Here is an 18,211-nt window from a genome sequence, read left to right as displayed (position 1 = left end):
GACCACATCTTCTTTATCCATTCATCTGTTGATGGACACCAAGGCACCTTCCACAGTTTGGCTATTGTGGACATTGCTGCTAGAAACATCGGGGTGCAGGTGTCCCGGCATTTCATTGCATCTGTATCTTTGGGATAAATCCCCAGAACTGCAATTGCTGGGTCATAGGGCAGATTTATTTTTAACTCTTTGAGGAACCTCCACACAGTTTTCCAGAGTGGCTGCACCTGTTCACATTCCCACCAACAGTGCAGGAGGGTTCCCCTTTCTCCACATCCTCTCCAACATTTGTTGGTTCCTGCCTTGTTAATTTTCCCCATTCTCACTGGTGTGAGGTGGTATCTCATTGTGGTTTTGATTTGTATTTCCCTGATGGCTAGTGATGCAGAGCATCTTCTCATGTGCTTGTTGGCCATGTCTATGTCTTCCTCTGTGAGATTTTTGTTCATGTCTTTGCCCATTACATGATTGGATTGTTTGTTTCTTTGCTGTTGAGTTTAATAAGTTCTTTATAGATCTTGGATACTAGCCCTTTATCTGATAGGTCATTTGCAAACGACAAAGGAGGAAAGACTATCCACTGGAAAAAGGACAGTCTCTTCAATAAATGGTGCTGGGAAAATTGGACATCCACATGCAGAAGAATCAAACTAGACCACTCTCTTGCACCATACACAAAGATAAACTCAAAATGGATGAAAGATCTAAATGTGAGACAAGATTCCATTAAAATCCTAGAGGAGAACACAGGCAGTAACTTCTTGCAAGATACATCCATGAAAGCAAGAGAAACAGAAGCAAAATGTACTATTGGGACTTCCTCAAGATAAGAAGCTTTTGCACAGCAAAAGACACAGTCAACAAAACTAAAAGACAACCTACAGTATTGCATCTTTCTTTTTTTAATTTTTATTTATTTATGATAGTCACAGAGAGAGAGAGAGAGAGGCAGAGACACAGGCAGAGGGAGAAGCAGGCTCCACGCAGGGAGCCCAGTGTGGGACTCGATCCCGGGAATCCAGGATCACGCCCTGGGCCGAGGGCAGGCGCTAAACCACTGAGCCACCCAGGGATTCCCTGCTTTTATATTTAAAATGGTTTCTTGCAAACAACATATAGTTGGGTTAGTTTTTGATCTACTCCGACAATTTCTATATTTTAATTGGTCATTCACATTCAAAATGATTACTGATATAGTAGAATATCTAATATACCTGTTACTAATTTTTATTGGTTGCCTTTATTTATATAGTTAATATACAGTGTTACATTAGATTTGGGTTTACAATATAATTCTATACATTTTTCAATGCTCATCAAGATAAGTTTACTCTTAATGGTCTTTTATCTATTTCATCCATCTCCCCACCCACCTTTCCTCTAGCAACCACCAGTTTGTTCTCTGCATCTGTTCTCTGTTCTCTGTGAGTGTTGTCTCTTTTCCTTTGTTAATTTGTTTTGTTTCTTATATTCCACATATAAGTGAAATAAGATAGGCATTTGTCTTTTTTTTTTTTTTTTTACTTATTTCATTTAGCATTATGCCCTTTAGGTTCATCCATGCATTGCAAATGGCAAGTTTTTATTCTTTTTTTTTGGAGGGGGTGAGTAATACTCCACAGAGTGTATTTACATATGTTTGCATATACATCTGCACATCTGCTTTATCCTTTCATTTATTGATGGGCACTTGGGTTGCTTCCTTATCTTGGGTATTGTAAATAGTGCTGCAAAAAACAAAGGGATGCATATATCTTTTGATTTAGTCTTTTCATTTCTTTTGGGTAAATAGCCAGTGGTGGAATCACAGGATTATGTGGTACATTTATTTATTTACTTACTTTTTATTTACTTATTTATTTTTCAAGGACCCTCCATACTGTTTTTCACAGTGGCTGCACAAATTTGCATTTCAAGAACAGTGCAGGAATGTTCCTTTTTCTTCACCTTGCCAACACTTGTTATTTCTTGTGTTTTTTATTTTGGCCATTCTGACAGGTGTGAAGTGATATCTCATTGTGGTTTTAACTTGAGTTACATGATAATGAGTGATGTTGATCATCTTTTCATGTGACTGATGGCCATCTGTATGTCTTCTTTGAAAATAATGTCTATTCAGGTCTTCTGACCATTTTAACTAGATTATTTGTTTTTTTGATGTTGAGTTATATAAGTTCTTCATATATTTTGAAGCAACTTTTTAAACAGATTTTATTTATTTATTCATGAGAGACATAGAGAGAGAGCCAGGGACATAGGCAGAGGAAGAAGCAGGCTTCTCACAGGGAGCCCAATGTGGGACTTCATCCCCATCCGGAGATCATGCCCTGAGCCAAAGGCAAATGCTCAACCACTGAGCCACTCAGGCATCCCATATAGTTTGGATATTAACCCTTTATTAGATATAACATTTGCAAATATCTTCTCCCATTCAGTAGGTTGTTTTTTTGTTTTATTGATGGTTTCCCTTACTGTGCAGAAGCACTTTATTTTAGTGTAGTTCCGATAGTTTTTTATTCTTTTAAAGATTTATTTATTTATTAATGAGTGAGACAGAGAGAGAGTCCGAGAGAGAAGCAGGCTCCCCATGTGGAGCCTGATGCGGGACTTGTTCCTGGATTCCAGGATCACACCCGGGGCCAAAGGCAGACGCTCAACCACTGAGCCACCCAGGCATCCCTAGTCCCAATAGTTTAAAGAAGCTTTAATATCTTTTCTCCTCAAACTATGTCTTTTTCATTTTAATTGATCAGTTTATGATTCTGTTTTTACTCCTTAGTATATTAGTTGCAATTTTTTTTGTTTTATTTTTTTTAAGTGGTTACTGTAGAGTTTGCAATATATATTTACAGATAAATCAAGACTACTTTCAAATAACACTATAGCACTTTATGGGTAGTGTGAATACTTTATAATAACAAAATAATCTTAATTCTTCCTTCCCTTCCCTTGCATCATAGCTGCTATTTATTTTGCTTATATATGTCTGTCATTTATTTCACTAACACATTGTAAATATACATACATATGTATTTAAATGTATTATTGAAGCTACTAAATTAAAGCTACTGAATCAATTAAAAAAAGAAAAACAAAAGGTGTTTTTATCTTTATTCCTTCTCTGATGCTCTTCCTTTCTTTGTGTAGATTGTTTTTCTGATTTATGTCATTTTTCTTCTCTCAAAAACTTTTTTTTTTCATTTATTGGAAAGCGGGTCTAGTGGCAACACATACTCTCAATTTTTATTTATCCAAGAAAGTTTTTATTTTTCCTTTACTTTTGAAGCTAATGTCTTTAGTGTTAAAAAATATTTCATTAGCTAGATGTACCATAATTTATCCATCCATTCATCTATGGAAAGACATCTTAGTTGCTTCCAAGTTTTGGCAATTATGAACAAAGCTGCTATAAATATGTTTGTGTAGACTTTTTGGTAGAACTAAAATTTCAATTTATGTGGGTACACACCAAGGAATATGATTGCTACATCACATGGTAAGAGTATGTGTAGTTTTGTAAGCATTGCCAAACTGTCTTCCAAAGTGGCTGTAGTAACTGAGAGTTTCTGTTGCTCTATAGCCTCACTAGCATTTGGTGTTACCATTGTTCTGGATTTTGGCCATTCTTATCGTATGCTGTGGTATCTTTTTTTTTTTTTTTTTTTTTTTTTTTATGCTGTGGTATCTTATTGTTAATTTGCAGTTCTTAATGATGTGATGTTGAACATCTTTTTATATAATTATGTGCTATCTTATATCTCCTTTGGTAAGACATCTGTTTAAAGACTTTTGAACATTTTAAAAATGGTATTTTTCATTTTCTTGTTGTTGAGTTTTTAGATTTTTTTCTTTACTTTTATGTATATTTGGGAAAACAGTCCATTATCAGATGTGTCTTTCACAAATATTTTCTTCTAGTCTGTGATTTGTCTTCTTAATCTCTTGATGTTTATTTTTCTTACAATGCATCCTGAATTTTTCCAAAATTCTGTGGATAATTTAATTTAATTTTTGGAGAAAGAATCATTACAATCTATAAAGTTGCCTGGCAGAATTAGATTTTACCCATTTTATCATTTTTATGTACTCACTATTAATTGTAGTAAAATAAATATAACCAATATATTATGTTTAAATTTTAATCTTTAGTTGAAAACCATTAAATATTTGAGGCTCAAGGAGGCAGAAATGTTAAGTATCTAAATTACAGGAGCTATTAAAACCATAATAAAAATAAATATTTCTTAAATTTAAAATTTCTTAATTTACAAAAATGAAAATCAATGATCAATTATAGTGAGAAACAAAAAGTTCTTTTTTTTAAAAGATTTTATTTATTTATTCGTGAGAGACACACAGAGAGAGGCAGAAACATAGGCATAGGGAGATATGGGCTCCATGCAAGGAGCCTGATGTGGGACTGGATCCCGGGAATCTAGGATCACACCCTGAGCCAAAGGCAGATGCTTAACCACTAAGCCATCCAGGTGTCCCATGAAACAAAGTTTTTGAATAATAGAAATATACTTGATAACTTTTAAACATCCTTTTCCTTAGGTAATTATTTCCATATTCATCCAAATTTATCAGAACTTCCAATGAATTACATTAGATAAGCAGCAGTTTCAACTTTTATCTTGCTCACCTTCGGAAGGCACTAAATTACAGAGAACCGACAAAAAGAGACATGAGATGAAAAAAGGAAGAATGCACGTTAAATCATCATAACTCAATGAAGCTTGACTATGTGGTTGAAACTGTATAACCCAATTATTATTAATCCAATTTATATATCCAAAATAACATTGTGAAATAAAAAATATTTTAATCAGAGTTTATATGCAGAATAGCAATTAGAAATACAATGTAATCTCTGTGAAAGCTCTGGAATAATAAAAGTTATTCCCATTACTATTATTAAAATCTCATAAAATGTACATCTTGATATCCCTTGGAAAAGGTGAAAATCCACTTATAATTCCTTAGGAATGAATAAACGCAGTCAACCCCCAAGGAATTAAGATAAGATGAGAAAAAGCTATAAGAATAGATCTCTTGAGCCTGAGAAACTAAATTCATTTGCTGAGGTGCAATAAGAAATAAGCAAAGCAATGTGAAAAGTAGAATAAAGAATCTGGAGACACAGAAGTCAAGATGACACAGAAATTCTCTGAGCTTTGAAACAAGTTTCCTACGCATTCTTTCATTGATGGCTACAAGAGGTTCCATTTGAAGAAATGCTTGTTTACTTTGTTATCATCAATGTCAGACTTCTTTAAGGAGGTTTATAACAAATGATGGAGCAAACAGTGAATCTGCTTATTAAAAGAAATAACTACACTGAGTTTGAACAAAGATATTCTCTTAGAATTTGAGGATTTGTAATCACTACTATGTGAAATCTGTACACATTAGGCAAACATACAATACCACATAAGTAAGTATACCTTATGCAGCCATATACATATATGTAGATTTACACAGTATTATTATAAATCTGGAAACTGGAGCTTCCATTTTCTTTAAGAATCTGTCCCATAACATGGCTGTACAGTATTGGAATCCAGGACTGAGACTATAGAGTCAAATAGTTGAAGAAGGTGGTACAGACATAGTGTAAGAATATTCAAACAGATTAACCAATGCATTATTCTCCATCACTTAGGAAAAAAAAGAAGTAAAGAGATTTGTATGTGATGATATTTATAAGATGGATCCTACTGGCACCAATCCTACCCTATTCCTAGCAATAACTCGGTAATATTCAAAATAGTAATATTCTGAATTTACCTATCAGGTGATGTTTGGAAAAGAGTTATTGTCCAGTAGTAACAGAGCAGTACCCTCAGTTGGAGTTCCCTTATTTTTGAAAATTATAGCATCCCTGATAATTTTTTTTGAAATTTTCTTTATGTATATAGGTTTTAAAAGACTTGGTTTCTGTGTGACCTAGATGTAAAGTCAAAGGCATCTCACATTGTACAATTCACACATTCTTAAGATGGGTATAAAGTGATATTTTATGATAAATATCATTGAGTCATATTTTAAATTTACAGGAATACTTTTATAAAGTGTATTGCCATATCTTGATCTTTTTTATTTATAAATATTCATGGAGATTTTTAAAAATTTAATTTAGTATGCCAAAAATTTTGCTGCATAATCTTCATTATTTTTTCAAACTCTACAGTGTTGTCTAAATTGTAATATGTCTGGGCAGCTCAGATGGCTCGGCAGTTTAGCGCCCAGGGCCTGATCCTGGACACTCGGGATGGAGTCACATGTCAGGCTCCCTGCATGGAGCCTGCTTCTCCCTCTGCCTGTGTCTCTGCCTCTCTCTCTCTCTCTCTCTGACTATCATAAATAAATAAAAATTAAAAAAAATTATAAAAAAATATTTATTTATTCATGAGAGAGAGAGAGAGAAAGAGAGGCAGAGACACAGGCAGAGGGAGAAGCAGGCTCCATGCACTGGGAGCCCGACGTGGGACTCTATCCTGGGTCTCCAGGATCGTGCCCTGGGCCAAAGGCAGGCGCTAAGCCACTGCGCCACCCAGGGTTCCCTAAATAAAATATTTTTAAAAATAATAATTAAAAAAATAAATTATGTCTAAGAAATTCATGCAGCATTGTAGTACCCACAGAACTCCAATATGATGCAATGAATATAGAAAGAACTCGATATTGGCTTCTTGACCTAAATGATAGGAAAGATTTAGGAAATGCACCTGTAACTAAAATTGTGTTCTTAATGATGATGATGATGATGATGATGGTGATCTTCAGTATTAGACTCTGAGTCTTTATACTTCTTCTAACAGCTGAGAATTGTTGAGTTGTTTCAATTTTCAGATTTCTTTCATAATTCCTGAAGTTCCTAATGAGAATTTAAAGTTTTCCAGCTAATTCCTGTGTATAAACTTTGAAGAAGCCAACCATTGGCCAACCAGTGTTGCACATCAGACTCTAAAACATATGCCCCTAAATAGAACTCTACTATTATTGGTAGGTTATCACAGTCCTAACTTTCCTGGATTTTATGTGAATCTCACTTTCAGTCCTCTAATGTCATCTCAGGAGTTCTCTTCAGGAACTTTTATTTACCCTCATGTTCTGACCCTTCACTTTGAAATGTAGGCATTGTCTAAGTCCTACTTAAAACCAGTAACTCATTGCCTACACTGTGATACTGGTCACTCTGCAGTGTCTTGTAAACATTCAGTTCATTATCAGGAAATAGCAATAGAGCTGAAGGGCTCTTGCAAATCTCTTGATTGATAGCTGTGAAGTTATCAGTGTAAACATAGATCTCTACATCAATCCTGAATACTCAGACCCTGTTGCCCTGTGTGTGGAAGTGAGTGAGGGATGTGCAGCAGAAACACAGTAAGCATAAGGAAGAGGAAAAGGGGTTTCTTTATTTTCTACTTTTTCTCCTTCTCAATTTCCTCATTATGGACTATCTCAAGATTGCCACCCAGCCACTGGGATGAGGAGCCTGGAAAAAGATTGCATCAGAGACTGAAATAGTAGATAATTACTTATAGGGACTAGAGGTGAATTTTCCATGAAGAGCTACTTTGAACCTAAGAAGTACAGCAGCATAATTACTAAAGCAATGAGTGTATGGCCCAGAAAACAAATCTAGCAAACTAATAAATTTTAAGTTTGTGAATATCCTTTGTAGCTTTGCATATCACTCACCAAAACATTTTCCAGATGATGGCAAGAAAAGAATTGCTGCAGGCTTATACAGCCTCGAGATCATTGAGTATAGCTGTGAGAGGATTTTAAAAAATATATTTAATTGACAGAGAGAGAGCAAGAGAGAGCTCACAGGTATGGTGTGAGGAGGGGCAGAGAGAGGGAGAGTCTCCTAAGCAGGGCCCGCACTGAACTCAGAGCCTGATGGGGAGTTGGGGGAGAGCTCCATCTCACCACCCTCAGATCATGACCCTGAGATCATGAGCTGAGCCAAAACCAAGAGTTGTTCACTTAACTGACTATACCACCCAGGTGCCCCAAGCTGTGAGAGGATTTTATAACCTTATATGGTAACCCAAAAATATGAAGACTGAACTTATTTGCAGTTTTTAATTAAATTGAGTAAACTACTTCTAAATGATAAGTTGTTTTTCTTAAATATTAAAACTATAATGAGACAAGGAGAGTAGATCAAACTCTCTGTCAGTGAGACATGGCTAAGGATTTGGTTGGGACCTACACAGAGTGAATCTATAGATTCCCAATGTCATTTATTTAGCCATTAATTATAACTATAGTATTTGAAGTGGGGCACTAATAGGCAGCTATAAGTAGGGACTCTTGATTAACTTGGTGAATTTGGTGGATTTGGTGAAGAGGTGGCTATAACACCACTGGTTAATCTGGACATATTTAACAAACACTCTAGGAGTTATGTGCATGAGTAATTCATATTATATCAGTTTTTAATGTGTTTACTTCCAATAGCAATAGTTTTGAGAACTGAAAGGATTCAGTCATCATATTAATAAAAGTAGAATATTTAATGAGTAACACATTCTAAATGAATATTAAATTATATTCGTTGTTATCTTTATAAATTTTTAGGAAAAAATGTCCTAAATAAGATTAATCACTTTCATCTCAACATTCAGCTATAAATGGCTTTGTTTAGAAATCTAGAAAGTCATTCAAAGACTTTTTTAGTAGTTGCTAAAAACTTCCAACTGGTAAAACAGCAGCCCCAAATATATAGTTGTTTTTAATTTCTCATCAGGACATAGTGGACTTAATATGCACCTCATAACTGCTGGACATGGAGCAAGTGCATCCTGGATTGATTCATCTATTGGTCATCTGCTAGGCTTGCTCGTTGACTGCTTAAGATTTGGTCAAATCTTTGCCATGTGACATAGGTAAAGAGAATTTACATGGATAGCCTGAATTTAAATAACAATGAATATCATGCAAATATTGGGCCATTTTTGTCCAGTGGTATAATGTCTTCATCCTCTATTTTAACTTAGATTATTTTTTTTGTTTGTTTTTAGATTTTATTTATTTATTCATGAGAGACACAGAGAGAGAGTCAGAGACATAGGCAGAGGGAGAAACAGCTTCCCTTCAGGGAGCTCAATGCGGGATTCGATCCTGGGATCCTGGGATCTTGGGACCATGCCCTAAGCAGAAGGCAGAGGCTCAACCACTGAGCCACCCAGGTTTCCCTCTAACTTAAATTCTATGGATAAGTATTTCTCTGTGCACTCTTTTTTTTCCCATTGGAAAACATGATCAAACAAATTTTTGAATTTAGTATTTCTAGCATAAGTAACATATTGTCCACAAACAAATTATAAGATTATCTTACAGGGACCTCGGTGGCTCAGTGGTTGAGCATCTGCCTTCAGCTCAGGGAGTGATCCTGGGGTCCTGAGATCGAGTCCTGCATCAAGCTTCCCACAGGGAGCTCCCTTCTGCCTGTGTCTCTGCTTCTCTTTCTCTCTCATGAATAAATAAATAAAACCTTTAAAAAGAAAGATTATCTTACATATTTGGAAGTCATTGTTTTCATTTAGGAAGCCATTCACAGAAACCGTGTCTATAAAATTGACCAGCCTTCCAATAAGCCGCACATACAGTAAAACCTTCCTATTCCAGATGTCATTAGTTGAACATTACCAAAGTCTTAAAAATGTTAAATGAATAGGAAACAATACCTCTGAGTAGCTAATAAAGTCATGGTTTCAAAACTTATGTATTTTGCTCTTGGTTTATAAATTTTAGAAATACCATAGCACTTTCATTATGAATCTAATTGTTTAAGACATGGTTGGAAGAGGCCTGATTATCTGGCTTTCACTGCAAAATAGATGACAACCAACAAATTCAAAACTCGGAATGGACATAGGGCAGAAGAACAGCTATTGGTCCTTCTAATTTTAGCACAGAGACTATGATAAGGATATCAAGAGAGACTAGAGGCACATGGACTAGCCAAGGGAGAGTCTTTCTAGACTTACCTAATATCACTGCTTTTACTGCTGGCCTAAACAGCCCAATTCTCTTAACCACCTAATGAACATATTTGACAGTTTTTCTTCTCAAACTTGTGTACAGGTAACTAAAATTTTGAAGTCAATTATAAAGTGTAAATGAGAAGAAAAAAACATTTGATACTTAAGAACCAAGCCTTTATTCTTACAATGAAAGTACAAGATGTAGTTGGGATATTTTTAAGCCAAACCCTGATTATAGCCTTAGTTAATCAGAATTCTTAGTATATGAAGTATTCTTCAACCTTACTTTCTGGTGAGTTAAGGACTTTCTAGTCAGAAACTCTCATGTTTTAAATGTCCCAAAATTCTTATTAGTCTACTTTTAACCTTGATAAGAATGGTAAAGATAATAGAAACTGTGTTTAATTTTTGAGATTATAGTACTTTCAAGCTCTCAATTTAATGTCAATTCTCATATCATTCTGTAGATGGACAAGGTATATGTGATCTATTTTAATCTTAACTAAACCTTATGCAGTTCATATTATTGCTAGACTTTAAATGTATCTTATACCAATCTTCCTCTTTCTTTGAAAATTTTGTAGATACAATTTGATGTTCTATTTAGCTGGATTCTCATTCAACTGAATTTTTCTTAAAAATATTTTTGAAAGTCTTAAATTAAAATAGAAAAAGAAATTTTTAACCTCTGAAAAGATTTTTAAAATACCAGAATAATTCCACATTGCTTCAACGGTTTTCAAAAAGTATTTATGCCCAAAATAGAAAAGTATCAGATGGTTAGGCTATGAATGGCTGTATAAGGTTCAGTCTAGTCAAAAAAAGCCAATTTTAATATAGTCATAATTGAGATTGAAGTATGAAGGAAAACTTTCATTAGTTTCATTAGTGATGTAAGAAAAATCCTTTTTCTAAAACCTTATTTTAAGGCAAGATCATTAGTCATTTTAATAATGATGGCATATTATTATTATATATTATTTAACAAGATGTTTGATAATTTCTTGTGACATTTGCTGAGAAAATTGTAAGTTGATAAAATAGAATATTATATACATTTTTTAAATTTTGCCTACAAATAACTTTGACACTTTTCTGTATAGAAAAGTAATTTAATTCTGAAATAAAAGTACATGTTGTAGAATACATAGAATAAATATGTTAGTTCTGGATGGGCAATTAGATCTTAAAATATAATGGAAGAGGTCGGAAGAGTAGAGGGATCCTAAGCTTGTCATCCTTTGACTACAGCTGGATAGTTGTCACATCATTCTGAACACCTGGGAAATCTATCAGAGATCTGAGAAAAGAAACACTGCAAGTCTACAAGTAGCAATTCCATTGTATACATACACCACATCTTCTTTATAGTTTCCTTTAACAAGCAGTCCAAAACAGCCAGGATCTAGTTGTTGTTCTTGTTGTTGTTTTTCTGTTATCATGGTTGTTGTTGTTGTTTCTCTTTGTTTCATCTTTCTTTTCTGGACAAAATGATGAGATATAGAAATTCACCCCGAAAGAAAGAATGGGAGGTAGTGCTCATTGCCAGGGATTTAATCAATACAGATACAAGTAAGATGACTGAACTAGAATTTAAAGCAATGGTAAGAAAGGGACTAGCTGGCCTTGAAAAAAAATAGAAAATACTAGAGAATTTGTTACTGTAGAAATAAAAGAACTAAAATCTTATCAGGCTGAAATTAAAAATGTTATTACTGAGATGCAGTCCCATGTGGAGGCCGTAAAAATAAGGATGGACACAGCAAAAGAGCAAATCAGTGATATAGAAGATAAAATGGCATACTGGGTCACAAATCAGGTCTCAACCAATACAAAAGATGGAGATCATACTCAGACTACAATGTTTTAAAACTTGAAGTCAACCACGTGAAAAAATTTGGAAGGACCGCAATACATGGAGGTTAAATAACATCCTACTAAAGATTGAATGGGTCATCCAGGAAATTAAAGAATAATAGAAACACATGGAAGCAAAGGAAAAAACAGTCCCAAACCCTTGGGATGTAGCAAAGGCAGTCCTAAGAGGGAAGTATATAGCAATACAGGCCTTCCTCAAGAAACAAGAAAAGTCTCAAATACACAACCTAACTTGGCACCTAAGGAAGCTGGAAAAAGAACAGCAAATAAAGCCCAAATTCAGCAAGAGAAGTGAAATAATAAATACTAGAGCAGAAATCAGTGAAATAGAAACAAACAAACAAACAAACAAACAAAACAGTAGAGCAGATCAATGAACTAGAAGCCGGTTTTATGAAGGCATAAGATTGATAAACCCCTATCCAGACTTATTAAAAAGAGAAAGGACCCAAATAAAATAGTGAAAGAAGGGGAGAGATCACAACCAACATCAAATAAGTATAATTATAAGAGAATTTTATGAGCAATTATATGCCATTAAATTAGCTAATTTGGAAAAAAATGATAAATTCTTAGAATCATACAAACCACCAACCGAAACAGGAAGAAACAGAAAATCTGAACAGATCCAAAACCAGCAAGGAGGTTGAAGCAGTAGTCATAAAAACTCCCAACAAACAAGAATTCAGAGCCAGATAGCTTTCCAAGGGAATTCTACCAAACATGTAAAGAAGAATTAATACCTATTCTTCTGAAACTCTTCCAAGAAAATAGAAATGGAAGGAAAACTTCCAAGGGAATTCTACCAAACATGTAAAGAATTCCAAGGGAATTCTACCAAACATGTAAAGAAGAATTAATACCTATTCTTCTGAAACTCTTCCAAGAAAATAGAAATGGAAGGAAAACTTCCAAATTCATTCTATGATGGCAGAATTATTTTAATCCCCAAACCAGACAATGACACCACTAAAAAAGAGAATTACAGACCTATATCCCTGATGAAAATGAATAATTTCTCACCAAAATACTAGCCAGTAGGATCCAACAGTACATTTAAAGGATTATTCACCACTACCAAGTGGGATTTATTCCTGGTCTTCAAGGGTAGGTCAACATCCACAAATCAATCAATGTTATATGCCACATTAATAAAAGAAAGAGGAAGAAACATATGATCCTCTCAAGAGATGCAGAAAAAAACATTTGACAAAGTATAGCATCCTTTCTTGATAAAAACAGTCTGCCATGTAGGAATAGAAGGAACATGCCTCAATATCATAAAAGCCATACATGAAAGACCCACAGTGAATATCATCCTTGATGGGGAAAAACTGAGAACTTTCCCCCTAAAGTCAGGAACACAACAGAGGTTCACTCTCATCACTGTTGTTCAACACAGTACTGGAAGTCCTAGTCTCAGGAATCAGACAATAATAAGAAATAAAAGGCATCCGAATTGTAAAGAAGTCAAACTGTCATTCTTGCAGACCACATGATATTCTATGTAGAAAACCCAAAACACTCCAGCAAAAAATTGCTAGAACTTATGCAGGAATTCAGCAAAGTCGCAGAATATAAAAATTAATGCACAGAAGTCAGTTGCATTTCTATGCACTAACAATGAGAAAGAAGAAAGAGAAATCAAAGAATTGATCCCATTTACAAATGTGCCCAAACCCATAGGATAACTAGGAATAAACCTAACCAAAGAGGTAAAGGATTTCAGAGAACATGTAATTAAGGATCTCTCACTGCACCTTACTTGATGCAGGCAAAAATGTATCTTGTAAACATGATCCTCACACACCTTCTTTCTTCCATGATCTCATTCCTCTTCTTTCTTATTCTTTTGCAGAGAAATTATAATGACCCCAGGCTGGCTTTCTTGCTTGCTTGGCCATATTTACTCATCACAAACACATGTATCAGACCTGTTGGCCATAAGAGGGCAATAATTTTCCAAAAGCAGCCCTCTGATTTTCTGCCACAGATCACTTTAGTAAGCTACTCACCTTTAGACATTTTGTTCAACATGTGTCATTGACTAATCTATCTGGTGTTTCCCAAATTACAGAAGCTATATCAGCTATCCAAATTGTCCCATTAATGTCCTTCTTTTGATTTCAACTGAGCAAGAAGCATCTCTCACTGCTCCACTACATCATCTGGAGGTGGACTATGGGAGACCAACATACAAATTTCTCTAAAGCAAGTCCAGTTTTTCAAAAGTGTCAGTCTCTTACATGGGGTAAGTAAATAATGAGCTACAAATGGCAATCGTGGGAGATCTGCTATGCCAGCTTACATGATATCCCACTTCAAAAAGAATCAAAGATACTTAGCTCTATTTAACTGCAGCCACAGTAATAAGCAGAGGTAAAATTGCTGTCAATCAGATTCATATATAATCAAATTTATATTCCTAAACATGACAAATGAAGGGAAAGCATTATTTAAATAATAGTTTTGAAGAATTTAATAAATACTATACTTTTTGAGTACTTTTTAAATTCACAACAGGCAAATATTATGCCCTTATGGGACAGTATTACAATGAAATAGTTAACACTTACTGAAACGTTTATGCCATATGATATAAAGGACTATACTTTTTCTAAAGAACATTGTTTTGTTTTAAAATATTTTTTGAGTGCCTACTATTTTCTTTTAAAATTTTCTTTATTTATTCATGAGAGACACAGAGAGAGACCAAGACATAGACAGAGGGAGAAGAAGGCTCCCCACAGGGAACCTGATACGGGACTTGATCCCAGGACCCTGGGATTATGACCTGAGCCAAAGGCAGACTCAACCAGTGAGCCACCCAGGCACCCTTCTAAAGAACATTGTAACTCTGAACTTCCATTGGCAAGGCATTCCGGTGCTCCTAATCAAGACCTAACATTGTTTCAGGGCCATCAGCACTAATAGCTCTTTCAATGGTAATAATGATACCTTTGCATTTGTTTTTTGTTTTTTGTTTTTAAAGATTTTTATTTATTTATTCATGAGAGACACAGAGAGAGAGAGAAAGAGAGAGAGAGAGGCAGAGACACAGGCAGAGGGAGAAGCAGGCTCCATGCAGGGAGCCTGACATGGGACTCCATCCCAGGTCTTCAGGATCATGCCCTGGGTTAAGGCAGGCACTAAACCACTGAGCTACCCAGGGATTCCCTGACACCTTTGCATTTGTTATGAGAAGAAAATGTCACATTGAAGCTTCTTTGAGGGTAGACATAAGATAAGGATACAGGTATTACTTATTCCTCATGACACTTGTACTGATTACAAGCATTCATTTGACTGCTGCAGTGGAAAACAAGGGATCTGAGACTCAAAGAACTGCTTGAAATTAAAAAAGTGCATGGTTATGGTTTTGGTTCAGTTTTGGTATAGTAGGCTTTGCAGACCTGACATATGTCAATATTGTCAGGAAGTATGACTGGAGAAAAAGAACTAAGAGTCCAAACTCACCATTTAAATATTATTGTATCAATGAACGCTAGTAGTTACTTCAGTAATATATAACACAATATGTTATAATATATAACACAAAACATAATTCTAGACACTAGTATTATGTATATAGACTTTTAGTGCTTCATTATTCTGGTTATTTAATCAATGTTGTAGGATTATAAATGATGCTTATTCATTAACCAGTCTCAAAATATGCTAAACTAAACCAACAATTCAAACAAAATAACTCTATTTCATCATAAATATATTCCTGCTGGCATGTCTTAATCAAATAAAGTTAATATATTTTATTACATTTTTATTTAAATTCTAGTTAGCTAACATACAGTGTAATATTACTTTCAGGTGTACAATATAGTGATTCAACACTTCCATACAACAGCCAATGCTCATCACTAGTGCACTCCTTAATCTCTATCTTCTATTTAACCTTCCTTACCTCCCTTCTGATAATCATTAGTTTGTTCTTTATAGTTAAGAGTCTATTTCTTGGTTTGCCCTGTTCTCCTTTTTCTTTCCCCTTGCTCATTTGCTTGTTTCTTAAATTCCACATATAAGTGAAATCATATGGTATTTTTCTTTCTCTGACTGATTTATTTCACTTAGCAAAATCCCTCTAGTGCCACCCATATCATTGTAAATGGCAAGATTTCATTCTTTTTGATGGCTGAGTAATATTCCATTATATAGATAGATAGATGATAGATAGATAAATAGATAGATAGATAGCTTCTTTACCATTCATCTGTCAATGGACGTCTGGGTTCTTTCCATATTTTGGCTATTGTGAACATTGCTGCTATAAAGATTGGGGGCATGTGCTTCTTTGAATCACTATTTTTCTATTCCTTGGGTAAACAACTTGTAGTGCAATTGCTAGATCATAGGGTAGTTCTTTTTTTAACTTTTTCAGGAACATGTTTTAATGTTTTCTAGAATTGGCTGCACCAGTTTGCATTCCCACCAACGGTTAAGAGGATTCCCCCTTCTCTGCATCCTCACCAACATTTTGTTTCCTAAGTTGTTAATTTTAGCCATTCTGCCCAGTGTGAGGTAGTATCTCATTGGTTTTGATTTGTATTTCCTGTTGCTGAGTAGCATTGATTTAAGTGTCTGTTGGCAATCTGCAGGTCTTCTTTGGAGAAATGTCTGTTCATGTTTTCTGCCGTTTCTTGACTGGATTTTTGTTTTTTAGGTGTTGAGTTTGATAAGTTCTGTATGGGTTTTGGATACTAGCTCATTATTATCTAATGAGACATTTGAAAATATCTTCTCCCATTCTATAGGTTGCCTTTTAGTTTTGTTGACAAATTTTAATGAAAAGAATTTCAGATTTTGATATTATGTGGAATTATAAATCTTAATTGCTTATGTGAAGTTGTTTTTTTGTGTGTGTGTGTGTGAAGTTGTTTTTAATCACTAGAAGTCACAGAAGACTTTTCATTAACCAGATATGTTAATAGCACCTGTCTACAATTTCACCCTATTGAAAGGCAAGAGTTCACATTACAAAATGGTTTTGAATGGATGCATTAGGAGGCAAGGCTGGAGATTTAAGTTGCTTTCTGATTGTACCTTATACTTCCATTTATTCAATGTGTCTATTACTGTATACATGAGGATTTCTATATTTAAGTAGAACTATATGTCAAGATTTGAATAGCCATTAATCAGTAAATCATACTGTTACATGTAATGATAATACAGTTAAGGGATGAATATAAAGTCAATAGATAAAGGAAGTTAAAAGAAAAAATAATCATGAATTGACCAAAAAAAAAAAAAAAAACTCAGCCTCAATAATATCCAAAGAAATGCATTCATCATTTTTACAGATGCAGTTAGGAGATTAAATAAAGTTAATATTGAATATTATGGAGAATGTTGAGAGATGGGATATAGAAAACATTACTGTTAGTGCTATAAATTAGAATATATTTTTGATAACAAATTTGACAATATACATCAAGAACCTAAAAAAAATTCATACATTTTGATAATATTCTATCCTAAGGAAATATTTTTTTTAAATATTTCAGGGATCCCTGGGTGGCGCAGCGGTTTGGCGCCTGCCTTTGGCCCAGGGCGCGATCCTTGAGACCCGGGATCGAGTCCCATGTCAGGCTCCTGGTGCATGGAGCCTGCTTCTCCCCCTGCCTGTGTCTCTGCCTCTCTCTCTCTCACTGTGTGCCTATCATAAATAAATAAAAATTAAAAAAAAATATTTCATTTATTCATGAGAGATACAGAGAGAGAGAGAGAGAGAGGCAGAGACACAGGCAGAGGGAGAAGCAGGCTCCATGCAGGAAGCCTGATGTGGCTCTCCATCCCAGGTCTCCAGGATCAGGCCCTGGGCTGAAGGCAGCACTAAACTGCTGAGCCACTGGGCTGCCCAGAAATAATTCTTAAAAAAAGCTACTGAATTATCATCTCAGTATTATATATAATACTGAATAATTAGAAGTGACCTATCACTAAATGTCTAGCAATAGGAAGTTTATTATGTAAGAGCATAAATTCATTATATAGACTATACTGCAGTCACCAAAAATGGTTTAAGGATACTATGCCTAGGGGCATCTGGGTGGCTCAGTCAGTTAAGTATCAGACTCTTGATCTCAGGGTCATGAGTTCAAGCCCTACTTGGATTCTATGCTGGGCATGGAGCCTACTAAAACAAAACAAAACAAACAAAACAAGACAAAAGGATACTATGTCTATGTGTAATATTCTTAGAATATTAGCATATTATGTGGTAAAAGAAAATACTGGGAATTAGGATATACAACTTTATGTAGCATGTATTTATAACTACATTAATACCGTATGCATATAGAACTGAAAAA

Source organism: Vulpes vulpes, chromosome 6, assembly GCF_048418805.1.
Source record: "Vulpes vulpes isolate BD-2025 chromosome 6, VulVul3, whole genome shotgun sequence".
NCBI classification, from domain to species: domain Eukaryota; kingdom Metazoa; phylum Chordata; class Mammalia; order Carnivora; family Canidae; genus Vulpes; species Vulpes vulpes.
This window is presented reverse-complemented; position numbering follows the sequence as displayed.